General features: G+C 34.0%; 1 protein-coding gene across 1 annotated transcript in view; it reads left to right on the forward strand.

The window, feature by feature from the left end:
• The first annotated feature begins 710 nt into the window (after positions 1-710).
• LOC115442358 (leucine-rich repeat-containing protein 70) overlaps positions 711-14,209 on the forward strand; it is a 144,145-nt gene continuing 130,646 nt past the window's right edge. Inside the window, exon 1 of the mRNA XM_030167371.2 lies at positions 711-920. The gene's annotated coding sequence lies outside the window, so the exon portion shown is untranslated. The remainder of the gene's footprint in view (positions 921-14,209) is intronic.

The raw sequence follows: 14,209 nt of genomic DNA on the forward strand, positions 1-14,209 counted from the left end.
TACGATCCAAACCTGGAGCTTATTTAATTATTCCCAGATATATTCTAAGTACTTAAACGTACACACTATTTATTAACGACTTATCAATGAAATTATTTAGTTATTTATTTGATCGTAAATGGAGATTAAAAGTGTAATGGCAGCCTAATCTGATCGAACACTATCATATTCATGTAAGTGCCACAGTTTAACTTTGTCGAAAAGGTTCGTTTGTGAACAATGGTTTTAAGTGTCACAAAGGGCGCGAATACTAAACGAATGGAGGCTTCAGCTCAGAGCGTGGAGGCGGGGGTGGCGCGGCGCGGGGCGCGCTCCAGGGTTGCCAGTAAACCTACCCTTTTCAATTTGTGTACGTTACTTATTACCGAAATATTGATGTGCTGGGTTTAACGGAATTCGGAATTTATACTGTCAATAGTTTAACAGATTTTTAGCATGTATTCATTTGAACGCAGTCCTAAACGGTTTGAGTTGAGTTTTCAGAATTTGATATGATGATTATTTTACCTAAATATGTATAGATGTCTATCTAATTCCAACTAATTAGATTTTAAGACTTGTTATTATTTTTACATAATGAAGTAACAACTTATATAGTCAAGCCACAACTTTTATTATAAATCTATCTCACATTGTGAGACTTACCTGCATTCTGTAAATGTTCCGAAGGGGTTGGTAACACCGCGCGGTGTGCAGACCGTAGCGCGCGACAGCGGCGGGCGAACGCCGCGCCAGCCTCCGCCGGAACGCCGTTACCTTCAAAATAATTCATATCACTGAAACAGTGCATATTTCAAGTGTGAAAAAATGCTAGCTGATTAATTGTGAACGCGCGCGTAACTCGCTCGCCTGTTGCGTCACAGGAAGCATTCACACCTCCCGGATACAGGCCGCGCCTTTTGGATTTCGTCGATAAATTTGTGAGTAGTCTTTCTTTTGTTACAACTTTGATAAGTCCAGGTACCAAAGTTGTTTTAACGAATAGAGGAAAGGGAAAACTTGTAGCGCTTACATCACAAAAATAAGTCTTCAATTGCGCACTTTTGTTTTAAACTTAAAGAGCTTAGAAAGAAAAAAAATATTTTTACTTCGCGGGTTTCGTTTAATTCGTAGCGCTACACTTCGTAGCGGCTGCTACGCTAATGTTTTTTCTAACCGTCGTAACATAAATGTAGCAGTAATTTATTTATTTTATAAAATGAATTATTAAAAGCGTATGACAAAATATTTAAGTATTATATTAGATTTTACATTATAAATTGTATCGTTTTGACTACATACCAAGATTCTGTATGTTTAGGTTATTGGGAATTATGAAAGCTTTATCGTATGTAGTAAGTAGTCGTAAATCTCTTATACAGTTTTAATGCGTGATTATAAAACCTGAGCGTCCTGTTTCTGGCTGTGATATGTTGATCGTTTGGGGATTTCTTTATTTTTTTATTATTGCATTTGAAGCTTTATGCTTTTAGTAGGAAAGATTTTTAATTGAAACTATTTCAACCATCCTAAAAATATTGTATTTGTGTAAAATAATACAAACTTTATTTATGAATTAAAATTCCATTGAACACCATGACGCCATTTACGTAGAAGCGTAATAAGTAGCACATAAACATTATCATAGCCATAACTATAAATAGCGCTGACGTAGCTCTTCTACTGCACCGTTCAGTAAAATTAAAAATGTATTGAAATTAATGCTGAATATTAAAATTAATCTAGAGGATCCGGTAATTGCCGCTTCATTATGAAAGTTAGCCGTAGTTTCCCGGCGACTGCGGTATTCACCGACAACTTGCCAACGTCGCAACTAACAATACAACTAAACCTTTCCTTAACTCATTATAACTTGGTGATGCCGCTCACATAACGCCCGAATAAAATGTTGAGAAACAAAGGAACGTTGGCGAACGGAATAATTTATTTCAGGGATGCAGACATCTCGCCTTCAGGAGTTTGTTTTTATAGACGCAAAGGCTTTGCGAAGTTGTTCTTTGGAACGATTTCTTATTTGAGCTTGAACTTTGTAATTATGGTAACACCGGTCGTATCGATTGGCTCTGAAGTCCGGGCTAGCCTAAAGAAGACTTAAGCTACTACATCAGTAAAATAATATGGACCTCTATATTTTAAAGCAAATAATATAATTTGATATTCAAATACATTTCATAATATCAATTTCGTATATTCTACGTTTAACCAACGTATTCTACTGATGAGGTAAGCCACATTTATAATATTGCTTTGGATTTCCAGTTACATAAATGTTTCATATTCTAAAGGTCTCACAATAATCCATTTATTTAAGAATTGTTCTTACTTTTATGATTCGCTTACCGCTTCACTTAGAATCCGCGTGCCCTGCAGTGTCTAGATTGAAAAACTTAATTTGCGAAACGTTTACTGTCGGGGCGAAATAATCTTTTCTGTTGAAATGTTGTCTTTTAACTGTTGTAGTAATGAGGAATTTAAACTGGTAAGAAGGACTAGATATAATTTTAAACGGTTTTGGCGCTAGATTTGTGGAGGTTTTAGAGTACACTAGATTTTGCTTGCGGCTTCATTCGCCTCAAAGAGTTTTAGGACAAAGGTCCCGCTATATATTCTCCCAGGGTAAAAGTAGCTTTGGGTCTCTCAGGGTCTCCAACTATCTCCATTCGTAATGTCATCGAATTCCGTTTCTGTTTTTGAATTTGTCTCGTGCAGATAAGAATTTATTTTATAATATATAAGGCTACTAATACTTTTGTGTAATAAATGTACCATTATGCTTGTAATTGGAACAGATTTAAAGTTAAAGTAGCCTTTAAATCTACCAAAAGATTATCAGACACTCACATGTTAAAAACCTTTGAAAAATCAACGCTCTTATCACGAATGATTAATTACTGTGCGACGCGTAGTGCTTTTAATCACACAACAGTGTTACCGTAAACAAAAGGAACATCGTTAATGATCAATTTATAAAATTGCTCTTGTGAGAAAAATAATATAGGTCGGGTGCAATTCGAAACGAAAATGGTATGGTAATTTATGGGGTGGTGCGGGGAAATAACCAGCCCAGTCTTTTGTGTAACGGTGGAGATTTTAAATTGAAAACACAATACTGGCTCATTTTACATCTAATGTATAGAAAAAGAAATATTCTCTCGTGACTACTGCGTTCTTTGCAGTTATTGTTGTGTCAATGAGATATTTTTTTTGTAAAATAAAAATAAATGACTCTCGGTTCTGTCCAGTTTTCCTTGAATTCAATGCAGAATAAAATATTTTTGGTGAGTATTATGAACGGTTTTTGTTGTTATTTACGGAGCGTCTGCAATTCAAAGAAAAATATGAATGAATATCATGAAAAAGAGATAAAAAGAAAACATAGGAATATCGTAGTCTGTTAATAGTATGTGTATGAAAGGAGTGAAATTTCGTACATATTTCAAAGAAAATACGTCACGTCTGGAATCAAAATAGATTCAGCGCAAACTAGGTGAACTCTGAATGTATTACTGTACATGTCTAGAATTCTTCCATATATTTTAGACTTTCTACCTTGTTACTGTGAAGAATTTGCTGTAATATAAAAAAAAAAAAAACATTGTTTGGTTTACATTTATTTAAGTGTCTTAATGTTTGAAATAATATATACAATCTTAATCAAATTAAATGTTGAGATGACGACATAGAAAAATGTAATTTACACGAAAAATACAGTTTGTAATATAAAAAGTCACTTCCAAGAAGAGTACCTTTGCGCTTAATTATTAGTTTGGGGGACTGTTGTTTTGTTAAGTAACGGCGAGTGTATGCGTGAGTAATACGGACTCCATCCAAGCGCGAAATAGGTAATTTCCCTCGGCCATTAAGGAAGGAATAGGCTTTACCCACAAGGCGCAACACGTTCGCCCGTAAAAAACTCAATTTTTAACAAAATACTTCTCTTTGCCCTTTCCTCTGCACGGGGTTTAATGTTATTAGATCACGTATGCTTTTGCATTACGCTATAAATGTATGGGATATTGGAGTAAAAGCCACTTAATATATTTATTCAATAGGACTATATGGCATGGTTGCCTTTAATAAACTAAATTATATTTTGTATTAATGTCATTACTTTTTTAAAATTAGGGAATCTAGTCCTTATGTATAGTACTAAGTAAAATTTAATTTAATAAAGTCTAAAACGTCTATAAATCGATACTAAATTTTTCAGTACACACATTATTTATAGTTCGGAAGGAAGCAATTCAATTAAGTAATTCATAAAATGATTGGCTTTTACAATCAGTACGAGTAGAATGTAGGGTGCGCAGTTTTATTACATTTGACTGTCGAGATAATATTCAGACTAATTTTAGACGGGGATTTGAAGCGTCGCTGGCGAAAACGTGGCCATAAAACCGGACTTTCATTACTCGGTTATATAAACGAAAACCACTGGATTTATATGGGTTTACTTGTAATGAAATAAAACGCCTTTCCCTTGATTACAACGCGTGAGATAGGCGAGGATTATTTAACATGTCCGGATTACGATGAAATTATGGAGCCGTTTCTCAATTACGTATTCTGTACCGATTTGTTTGTCCGGCGCGGTTAATTACCTCTTTTCCGAAATCCATTTAATCATAGAGACAGCGGTTGTTTGTTTGGGATGTCTAAAGTCAAGCCAATGACCATGTTTAATTATTGTGCGGTTGTAAACGATACGGTGTCCTCTATAGGACACCGTAATAATTGCAGAAAATTATTCTCGTAATCTATATTACGAGAATAATTTTCTGCAATTATTAACTTCGTACACAGCAATAATTTTCAGTAGGTCTTTTGAAATCGTAAAAGTATGAACTGAATGTAATAAACTAAAGCTTTAATGTAAATATTAAAAAGTATTTCATGATCAATATTGAAACGTATAAAAACGTAACTTAGTTATTTTCAACAATGAAATCCAATATTATGTAGAATTGTGAACGTTACCGAGCGGAGCGTAGTTCTAAAATATGTTCATGTATGTTTGATGAATTTAATCTAGCTTGGATATAAAACAACAAACACGAAATAGTTACATTACTATTCGTCCATTATAAAATGGATGCGGTGTTTTTTGATATTTTTAAATGAATGTTATTTTAGTTTTACGTTCGGGATTGCTCAATGGATTATGTTTTTTAAACTTTTTCAAAAAGCAGTTGTTATTTAATGATTAATATTCATGAAACGAATTTTAAAGTCAGCCAACGTAGTACATTTTTTAATATATTATAATAATAATTGCGACTCTCCAGAATCTAATTAAACATTGTCGAATATCAACGTCGAATGGACTCATGTGTGTATATTTTAATAATATCTTCAAGGAGCCAGGAAAAATATATTCCATAAAACATTTGCTACTCATAAAATGATAGAACATCGTAATAAATAAATTTATGGGGGCGAAAATGAAATTCAAACATGAGACATTGTTCGCGATTTCATTCGTCTCTAAGAAAATCTATATTCGATTATGCAAATCGGAGGAAACGGTTCAGTCCTTTTCATCGTAGAAAATAAGCCGTATGATAAGAAAACAGCCGTTCAAAGACTTTAACAAGAATTTAAATAGGCGCCTGTGGTATACAGAAAATAAATTAAGTCGCTCAACCGAATCCCGCCGTTGGGAACGCGGATTGTTTTTTGCCGTCCCACTATCCTTTTTGGAAACAGTTCATTGCGAGGGCTTTTTTAAATTCCTACGCGACAGACCCAGTGCACCAAATCTGATGCTAAGAGTAAATCCGTCCAGATAGTGTATCTAATGGCAACCTTATTACCTTATGCCATTTGACACAATCATGCCGACCTACTTAGTTGCTTCTTCATGCTACGGCGGAACACCCATGATTATAGAAAGTAGGGAACACGCGCGCCGGCAAATTATTCCAAAGCCTAATGGTGCGGCAAAGTTTTCTTCTTTTAGAAAAAATATTTTAATGTTCGGTAGCCCTTTAATATAAGAAGGCTATATAACATCATTCTATGATGAATAGGAGCAGAGCATTAATGAAAAATGTTGTAAAAACGAGAAAAAAAAATACTTTTGAAAGCTTCCTTTGCATGCGTTGCGTAAACGGTTAAAATTACACAACAATCACGAAGGTGAAATTGTAACTCTTAAAAGTTCTAAAAAACATATTAGAAAACAAAGTCTCCAGCCGTATCTATCTGCCAGTCCCAACGAGGTAAACTCAAAAAATACTACCCATCGGATTTCGATGAAATTTGGTATGGAGATAGTTTAAGACCATGGAAAAATCATAGGATGCTTCTTATCACTGGAAAATATATAGAGGGACTTTCATCTCGAAAAACTATTTTACGTAGGCGAAGCCACGGGAAAAAGCTGGTGTTATATATTTGTTAAGGTCGTGAGAGAGAAATACGGAGCAAACATTTGAAATCAAGTTGTTGATTCTATTGTTTCTCTGTACTTCGGTCTCGATACCAAGAAGTATTTATTGCTCAATCTGTATTGTGTGCGGCAAGCAAACAAAAACGAGCAAACTATCGCCTACGTATATTTGCCCGAGCCGTGTCAAACACTTGTTCATTTCTACAACTCTTTCTGAATACATGTTTTTTCTGTTTTATTTTTTTACTTGAGGGTAAATGGAATGGGGTCCAAATAAATGTTGACTGACGAGAGATGATTAACCCTTGATAGTCAACATAATTATGCTGGCCTGTTGGGGTCGGATATACACAGGCTGATCCCGAAACGCGACACAGTTACATAAGCCACTATGGCGGGTTTGAACACCTTGTGTACGATGATCGTTGTCCGGGCGGATATAAAATATATTCTACCAGAAATTTAATGTATATTCATACGAATAGTAAAATAACCTCATCGACATTATTAAGTGGCTTTTGCCAGCGGCTCCATCCGAGTAAAAAGGTTTATCGGAATAAAAAGCAGCCTATAGCAAGGAATAATGTAGTGTCCTATTAATAAAATAATTATCAAAATTGGTTAAGTAGGTCCAGAGTTTAGCCCTTACAAAACAACAAACATTTTCTCTTTAAAATATTCGTTTAGATAAATAAAAAAATATATTGTCATTGAAGAAATTATCTTAATAATCAAAATTAGTTGCCGTTACTAGAAAAAATATTTCAACAAGATAATGAAATATTTCATCGTGGTTTTAATATAAATGGAAATCGTAACAGGAGCGTGCAAGGAGATCTAACCTGCTTTAATGTCACATCACACACACATACTATATTGGGTTAGTTTGGACGACAACTTTGCATTTCCTGATTGCTTTGCGGAGCTCTTTCGCTCTCTATTCAGTAGAGTGCTTACACACAATTTTGTAATAGAATGCAATCATGTCGGAATTGCATTTTGATTTTATTTTGCCTTCAAATATTAAAAGTCAAATTTATACTAAATGCGAAAGAAGCTCTGTCTATCTGTTGCTCTTTCATGTTACTGCTGAACCGTTTTTGATTAAATTTGGTATGGAATAAGCCATCAGAGATATCAGAGAAGCTTTCAGAAGGATATAAACATTATTGTTAGCATAATTTGTCACAAACTGAATTATATGCGAGTGAAGCCTCGAGACAAAGTGAGTAAATAATAAATGAAATAATTTTGCGTTATATGTCTCTTCAGCTTTTGTTACGCCTATTTAAACAACCTCAAGTATATTTTTTTCTTTTCAAACATAGTCTTAAATAAAGAGTATTCTACCCTGGTTTTACCAAATAATTACAGAACAAATTCAATGAAAACATTGTTGGTGATACATAGTCAGGGGCAGGCAAAGGGCTTCCTAGATATACAAAGTTGGGTACAATTCCATAGTGGCTCGTCGGTTATTTACATTACATTCCACGAACCAACATTGTTCGACTACTTCATCGTGTTTTTGTTAAGAAAGGATGTGGCTAAATCTCGGTGGTTTGGGTTCGGAAGATTTCTTCGAGGTTTAAAAGTGTTAAGTGTCCGAGGTTTAAGCGGCGATAGCCTAGTTGGTTGTGGAACGGACTGCCGAGACGAATGTCCGCAGGTTCAAATCCCAAGGGCACACACCTCTGATTTTTCTAAAAAATTATGTGTGTAGTCTTTGTGAATTATCGCTTGCTTTAATGGTGAAGGAAAACATCGTGAGGAAACCTGCGTACCTGAGAAGTTCTCTATAGGAATTTCGAGGGTTTGTGAAGTCTACCAATCCGCACTAGGCCAGCGTGGTGGACTAAGGCCTAATCCCTCTCAGTAGTAGAAGAGGCCCGTGCTCAGCAGTGGGCAAGTATATAATACAGGGCTGATATTATTATTATATTATATTAAAAGTGTTTTGTGTTACGCGAATATCTCGAAGTGAATGCTCAAGTTATTTCTTAAATTAAATGCCGGGACGTAAACTGTTCGCCTGATGGTACTTGGGACTACTGGGTGGACTGATGGTACTAAGAGACATGACCAATCTAAACAATAGCTACAAAAAACATATTATGGAAAACCCTTGTGCACAAAATTCTTAAAATATCTGATGTAAGCTAATGTTTATCATGGAAAATGTAGGCAAAAAAATATAGGTACATTATAGAAAAAAAATGATTCATTAATCGCAATTAAATTCGTTTTTACATTTTTTCGCGATTTATTTTATTTTTTTTCTCGATGTTTCGAAGACTTTGGAGCCTTCATGGTCACGGGGCGGACTGTCGTCCGTAAAGTCTATGTTACAATATCATTTTTTCCATTTACATTTATTTTTGGTTTTAATTTATTCTTTTACTACGACGTCTCACATCCGCGTAAACCTAATAAATCAATACAATAAATTCAGTGTATTAAATTCAATAAATGTAAGAAATGATAATATGGTATTTGACTATGTTCGATTTTGTGCATATTTTAATATGTAACAAAAATTAGAACAAAAGAAACCCTTCAGTGAAAACAGCATTAAAATTCGATAAGAACTGAGATAGTTATTCAAACAAATAATGCTCCATGCAGGAGTGGGTGTGGAGTAGGGATATCGCTCCATATGTTTTTTCACACGCCTCATAATACCCCCTGACGTCACAAGCAAGTATTTCGTCCCTTTTCTGTTTTTTGATACTCACTCCTACTACCTAATTTCAATGGGTTATAACTTATAAGGATATTTTTCAAAAAAATTCAATGATTTCTTCTGTTTTAGAATTTATAAGACGTACATATTTTATAACAGTTATAAATAAAAAATAAGTCAAATACCTTATTAAAGTCAGACTGAGGTATGTGCGGCAACACTATTAAAACTATTAAGTGTTAATGCCTGTAGGCCGGATGTGTACATCTGTACCATACCTGAACATAAAACAAATCTAGTTTAACAGTTGTACAGTTCCAAGTGTGTTGGGGCGTTTTATCGGCAAGGGAACTGCGAGTTGTCATGGCGTAAGTTTTATAACTTGGACAACTTCATTGCATAAAGGGATATCATAAGTTAGTATTGTGAACACGATAAGAACTTCGTTAGGAACTCTGTAGTTCCGACTGCCCGCTGGGACCACTTGTTCGCCTATGGAAATTAGGTAATTTGTTGATTGTGTTATATATATTTACCTAGTTCAACTTGTTATTTCTGACTATGATTTTGATTTTAAATCGACTTCAATAAAAGGGTGAAGTTAGTCATTAAAATTGCTAGTTAAGCTAGATAAATGTACGAAAACAATGTTTAATTTTTATTATTCGACTCTAAAATTGGTAACAGTATATAGGTAATGTTAAATTATTTTTTGGTGTTTATTGGTCTTTCAAGGTGGTGTAAAAGTTTACGCTATGCATTGTAATTAGTATAGGAACAAAGTTGTACGAGTGGAAGTTTATATACGTCCAATATCGATGCTGTAGTCTGAATCGACATAACTAGCTAATGTTAGTGGTTCGACGTTCGTACGTCTTAGTAAGTTAGACGGCATAAATGGCTTTAGAACATTCTAGACTCCGAGTCTATCCAATCTTACTGAATAAGCTGTGGGCGCATAAAGGCCAATTAAATTATTTCCGACCAGTTTTTATTCTTCCAACGTTTCTTTAAGAGGAAGTATGTTCTATTTTTATCGATTTAGAGTTTAAAACTTAGCGTTGGTCTTACTGAGGCTTCTACTTTTTATATTGCAGTTAGTTTATAGATGTGATTTTATAGTGATTCGATTTCTTAAAGATGTGTTAGCAATCTAACTCGTAAATAAAAACAATGTTGGAAATAGTTTAATCTTTCTTTTTTGCTTTACGGCTTAGCATTACATTTTTTTTGTAATATTTTTACATTTGATCTTAACACAACCGTACTCGAAGAAGTCAAGCCAATAAGCCACCCAAGCTGATCTAATTCAGGAAGAGAAGGACTATATTTAGAATTAAGAAGATATGACGTCACAACCTATGTAACCGATAGTAGTGAAGATAGCTTAATAATCCATAAATTTCCGTCGACATTTTCAATAGCTACTGGGCATAACACTAGAGCAAAATAACATCTATTTATTCACAATGTGTAATTTTTACACAATTAGCATAAAACACGGATAAATGTCCTCAATCTCCAATAACAGACAAAAAGGGAATTCTTGTTCACATTTACAAATAAAAATAGCACTGCTCATTCAAAATTAACGTTTATTGAGGGAAATAAAAACACATCCATTGGCAAATGAGTGAAATATTCCATCCCCAGAGAGCATACGCTTTTGTTATCGGTGTTCATTACGAATGCCCTGCTGCGCTCTGAAATCCCAGTACAATCGTTCCTATTAACATTAGTTTTGTGATGATTTATTTGGCATCTTTACGCAAAAAGGGACATATCCCAAAGGATTAGACATAAAAGGCTAAATACACGACTACACGATACGTTTGTTTATTAGTAAATTAGTCCAACTAGTGAGTGAGAATGTTTGTGAAGATACTCCGATGTTTGCATGGTAGTAGTTAACGTATTTTACTAAAATTATAAAAGCAAATGTTTGAAAAAATGTTTGGATGTTTGTGAGAAGTAAACGAAGAAATAGCTAAACGGATTTGGATGAAATTTGGTATACGGATAGACCATGGCTTGGATTAACTTATAGGTTACATTCTATCACGGTCATTTGCTCTTCTGGGACATGTTTAAATTTTTTAATGTTATTTTATGTAGATGGTGCTGGCGTCGTACTAACGGATCAATTATTAATCGCTATATTGATTTAGGGATTTTTATATATTGGGATAGGATTTATAGGTGGACGAAGCTTCGAGCAGCCTCTGGTAAAGCATAAATCGCGGAAACCGTAATGGAATTAAATTTTGTTGCAACGTTGACCAATTTCTTAATTAACATACTAAGGTCTTCTTTCATTCTAGTAAAGGGTGTGCATGTAGGTAGGGCCGCGAATAAAATCTAGTTTCTAAATAAAATTCTAAGTATCTGTAGAAAATTGGTAAGAATAAAAATTTCAAACTTCCTGTCATGCCGGAACTGTGTTTTAACATTCAAATGCTTCATTTAAATTTTTTATCGGCATCGGATGGCACATACTCATTCGTTTCCTTTGGCAATCTAATGTCGTCCGTATGAAATGACGTTAAGGTACATTTTAAAATCTGCTCTTCCCATCTGTCACGTTTCCTATTATTTCAGGGCTATGTTCAATCATTATATTTATCTACGTCTTTTAATGGCTCCTTTGTAATTCGGTTATAGAACCTTACTTAGGAACTACAAGGGACTATTTTAAAAGTATCAAGTCAACAGTTTTCGTATTTAACAGCTAATGTAGATAGTACTCATTTATTTGAAAGGATAGATTAGAGTTTGGTCTTTGCATTTGGCTTGCTTATATATTTATGTGAGAAGTAGCATTACTCGGAAGTTGTGAAACGGAACATAATATTTTATTTACCAAAACATTTAAAAATGCACATTGAAGTTACTGGCTAAGAGTGCAATCTCGAATAGTATGGACTGTCGTTCCTGACACAGGCGTTGTGATTTTACTCTTGAAGGTGTTTAAAACAATCTTACAAAAAAAAGTTTTTGTATTGCAACACAAAAAAAATACCAATAACATATGATTGGCTAGGTTAGGAACCAAGCGTTTTTTGGTTACAATATCTAACTAGGCTAGGTTAGGAACCATATTATTGTATCTGTATGATATTTGTATTATTTAACACTTTCTGATGACAGCTCTACTGACAAATAATCTAACCGAATTAGTACCGAGAGTAAGTATATTTCTAATACGAATAATATGTATGTTGCCCGAAATGTCGATTGGTTCGCCCCCCTATAACATCATGGGATGGAATACATGGTGGAAAATGCACCAGTTATATCCCTGCTTACCCCTACTGGTATAAAAGGCGTGAATATTATGTTTGAATGATAAGAGCAAATTAACCGTCTTCAAATTACGATGAATCCTACGTAAATTATCGTATCTGAACGAATTGCGATATTCATTTTTTAGCGTTTCGTCATTAGGTACTGTTTACTACCAAACCCATTTAATTCAAAACTTAATAAACGAAAAAAAAACTTAATTAAAAATAATTTTCTACCTTTTTTTAATGGATTTGGTAGCAAACAGTACCTAGATGACAAAACATTGAAAAAGGGAATATAATTAAAAATCAACGGATTTTTCATATACGATAGTTTATTTATGAGCCCTGAATATCCCTGTACAGCAGTGGTAAGCGCTAAAGCGGTATGTCAGAGAAACCTTATTAATCGAAGTTTTGTAAAGATAGTTCTATAGTTTTGTATGTAAAACTGAGATAGAGAAACTCTTTTAAAGTCTTTTAACTAGTTCTAAAGATACCGTTATTTAGGTAACTTCATTGGATGGGCAATTTTTAAGCTATCTGACGACATAAAAATCAACATTTTGTTTTTTTTTTGAGATACCGCTTTTGAGCTTAGCACGGCACTGTAGGTCGTGTGTCTGTATATTCGGCGACTATTTTCCGACGTCTCAAGACGTTCGCAATGCAAATAGCTTACGAAGATAAGCTATTACTTATTCAGCGCTGGCAAGTCGATGCGATTAAAATGTCAGGGTTTTTTTATAAGACTGTTGCATTTACTTTGAAAAACAGTTTAATGAACCTGTGATGGGTAGTCTGTGTTTATTTAAACATTGGTTAGTTTGTTAGATTAGGTTTGTTAATATTGCATTTTGTCTTTCGTAATATGGTGGGTTGTAAAAACACTAGGTACATAGTGATTTTTCTCTAAAAACGAATTAATTTTTAAAATGTTGTTTTTGACAAAGGTCAGCAAAGGTCGACGCCCACAGTTTCTTTAAAGGTTGTCTTTAAACAGTAATTTTCTTCAGATTTTATTATGAATGCTTTTCGTTATTAAAAATATTTACAGCGTTCCGTTTTGATGTAAACTAGCATTGGATGACCTTTGCGATGCCTTTAAATAACTTGTCGATAGGTAAAGAAATTCAGATCAGGTGTAATATTTAGTACTAGAAATCTTAAAGGAACACATTTAATCAAATAAAAAAAAATATTACTTTTATTCTTAGATATAATTACTGCATTGTTAATAACTATTTATGAAACGTATGATGGTGGTAGGACATTATATTTTATATCGAGTTTTAGATCGAGCAATTTTTAACAGATAACAAAAACGTCAGATATCGGATATATATGATATTATTAATTATAATAATAGAAAATAAATGTTGGATAATAGACATTTATGATATAGAACTACTTACATACATTCTCCATCCTCAATCCCCGATCCCGAAGTATAATATACCAAGCGGTGAAGAGTTGTAAAGGATCTTGCTTTTATATTAAGTTGTGTAAATCTCTCTGTCAGCGGAAGGTTAGAGGTCGGTTAAGGCCATTCTCTGTGGAAGGCATGATTTATTATCCCAACAAAGACGAGGGAAACCGCATCACAACATTACACTGCCCTGATCCTGTAATAAAGTGATATTCGAGTTTAGTCCAGAGAAAAATTGCTTGAAAATATTCTTTGAAGCTATTAAATGTGTCTATTTTAAAAAAGCTTATTACCAGGATTTGTTCAATCCAATTCTCAAGTACCCAGATTATGTTGTCCTTAAAGTGAACTAGAGATTGGCCTACATATGTTGTATTAATCAATACGTTGACTACATCACTAGAAGAGTGAGACTGATGACC

Source organism: Manduca sexta, chromosome 17 (genome assembly GCF_014839805.1).
Source record: "Manduca sexta isolate Smith_Timp_Sample1 chromosome 17, JHU_Msex_v1.0, whole genome shotgun sequence".
NCBI lineage: Eukaryota > Metazoa > Arthropoda > Insecta > Lepidoptera > Sphingidae > Manduca > Manduca sexta.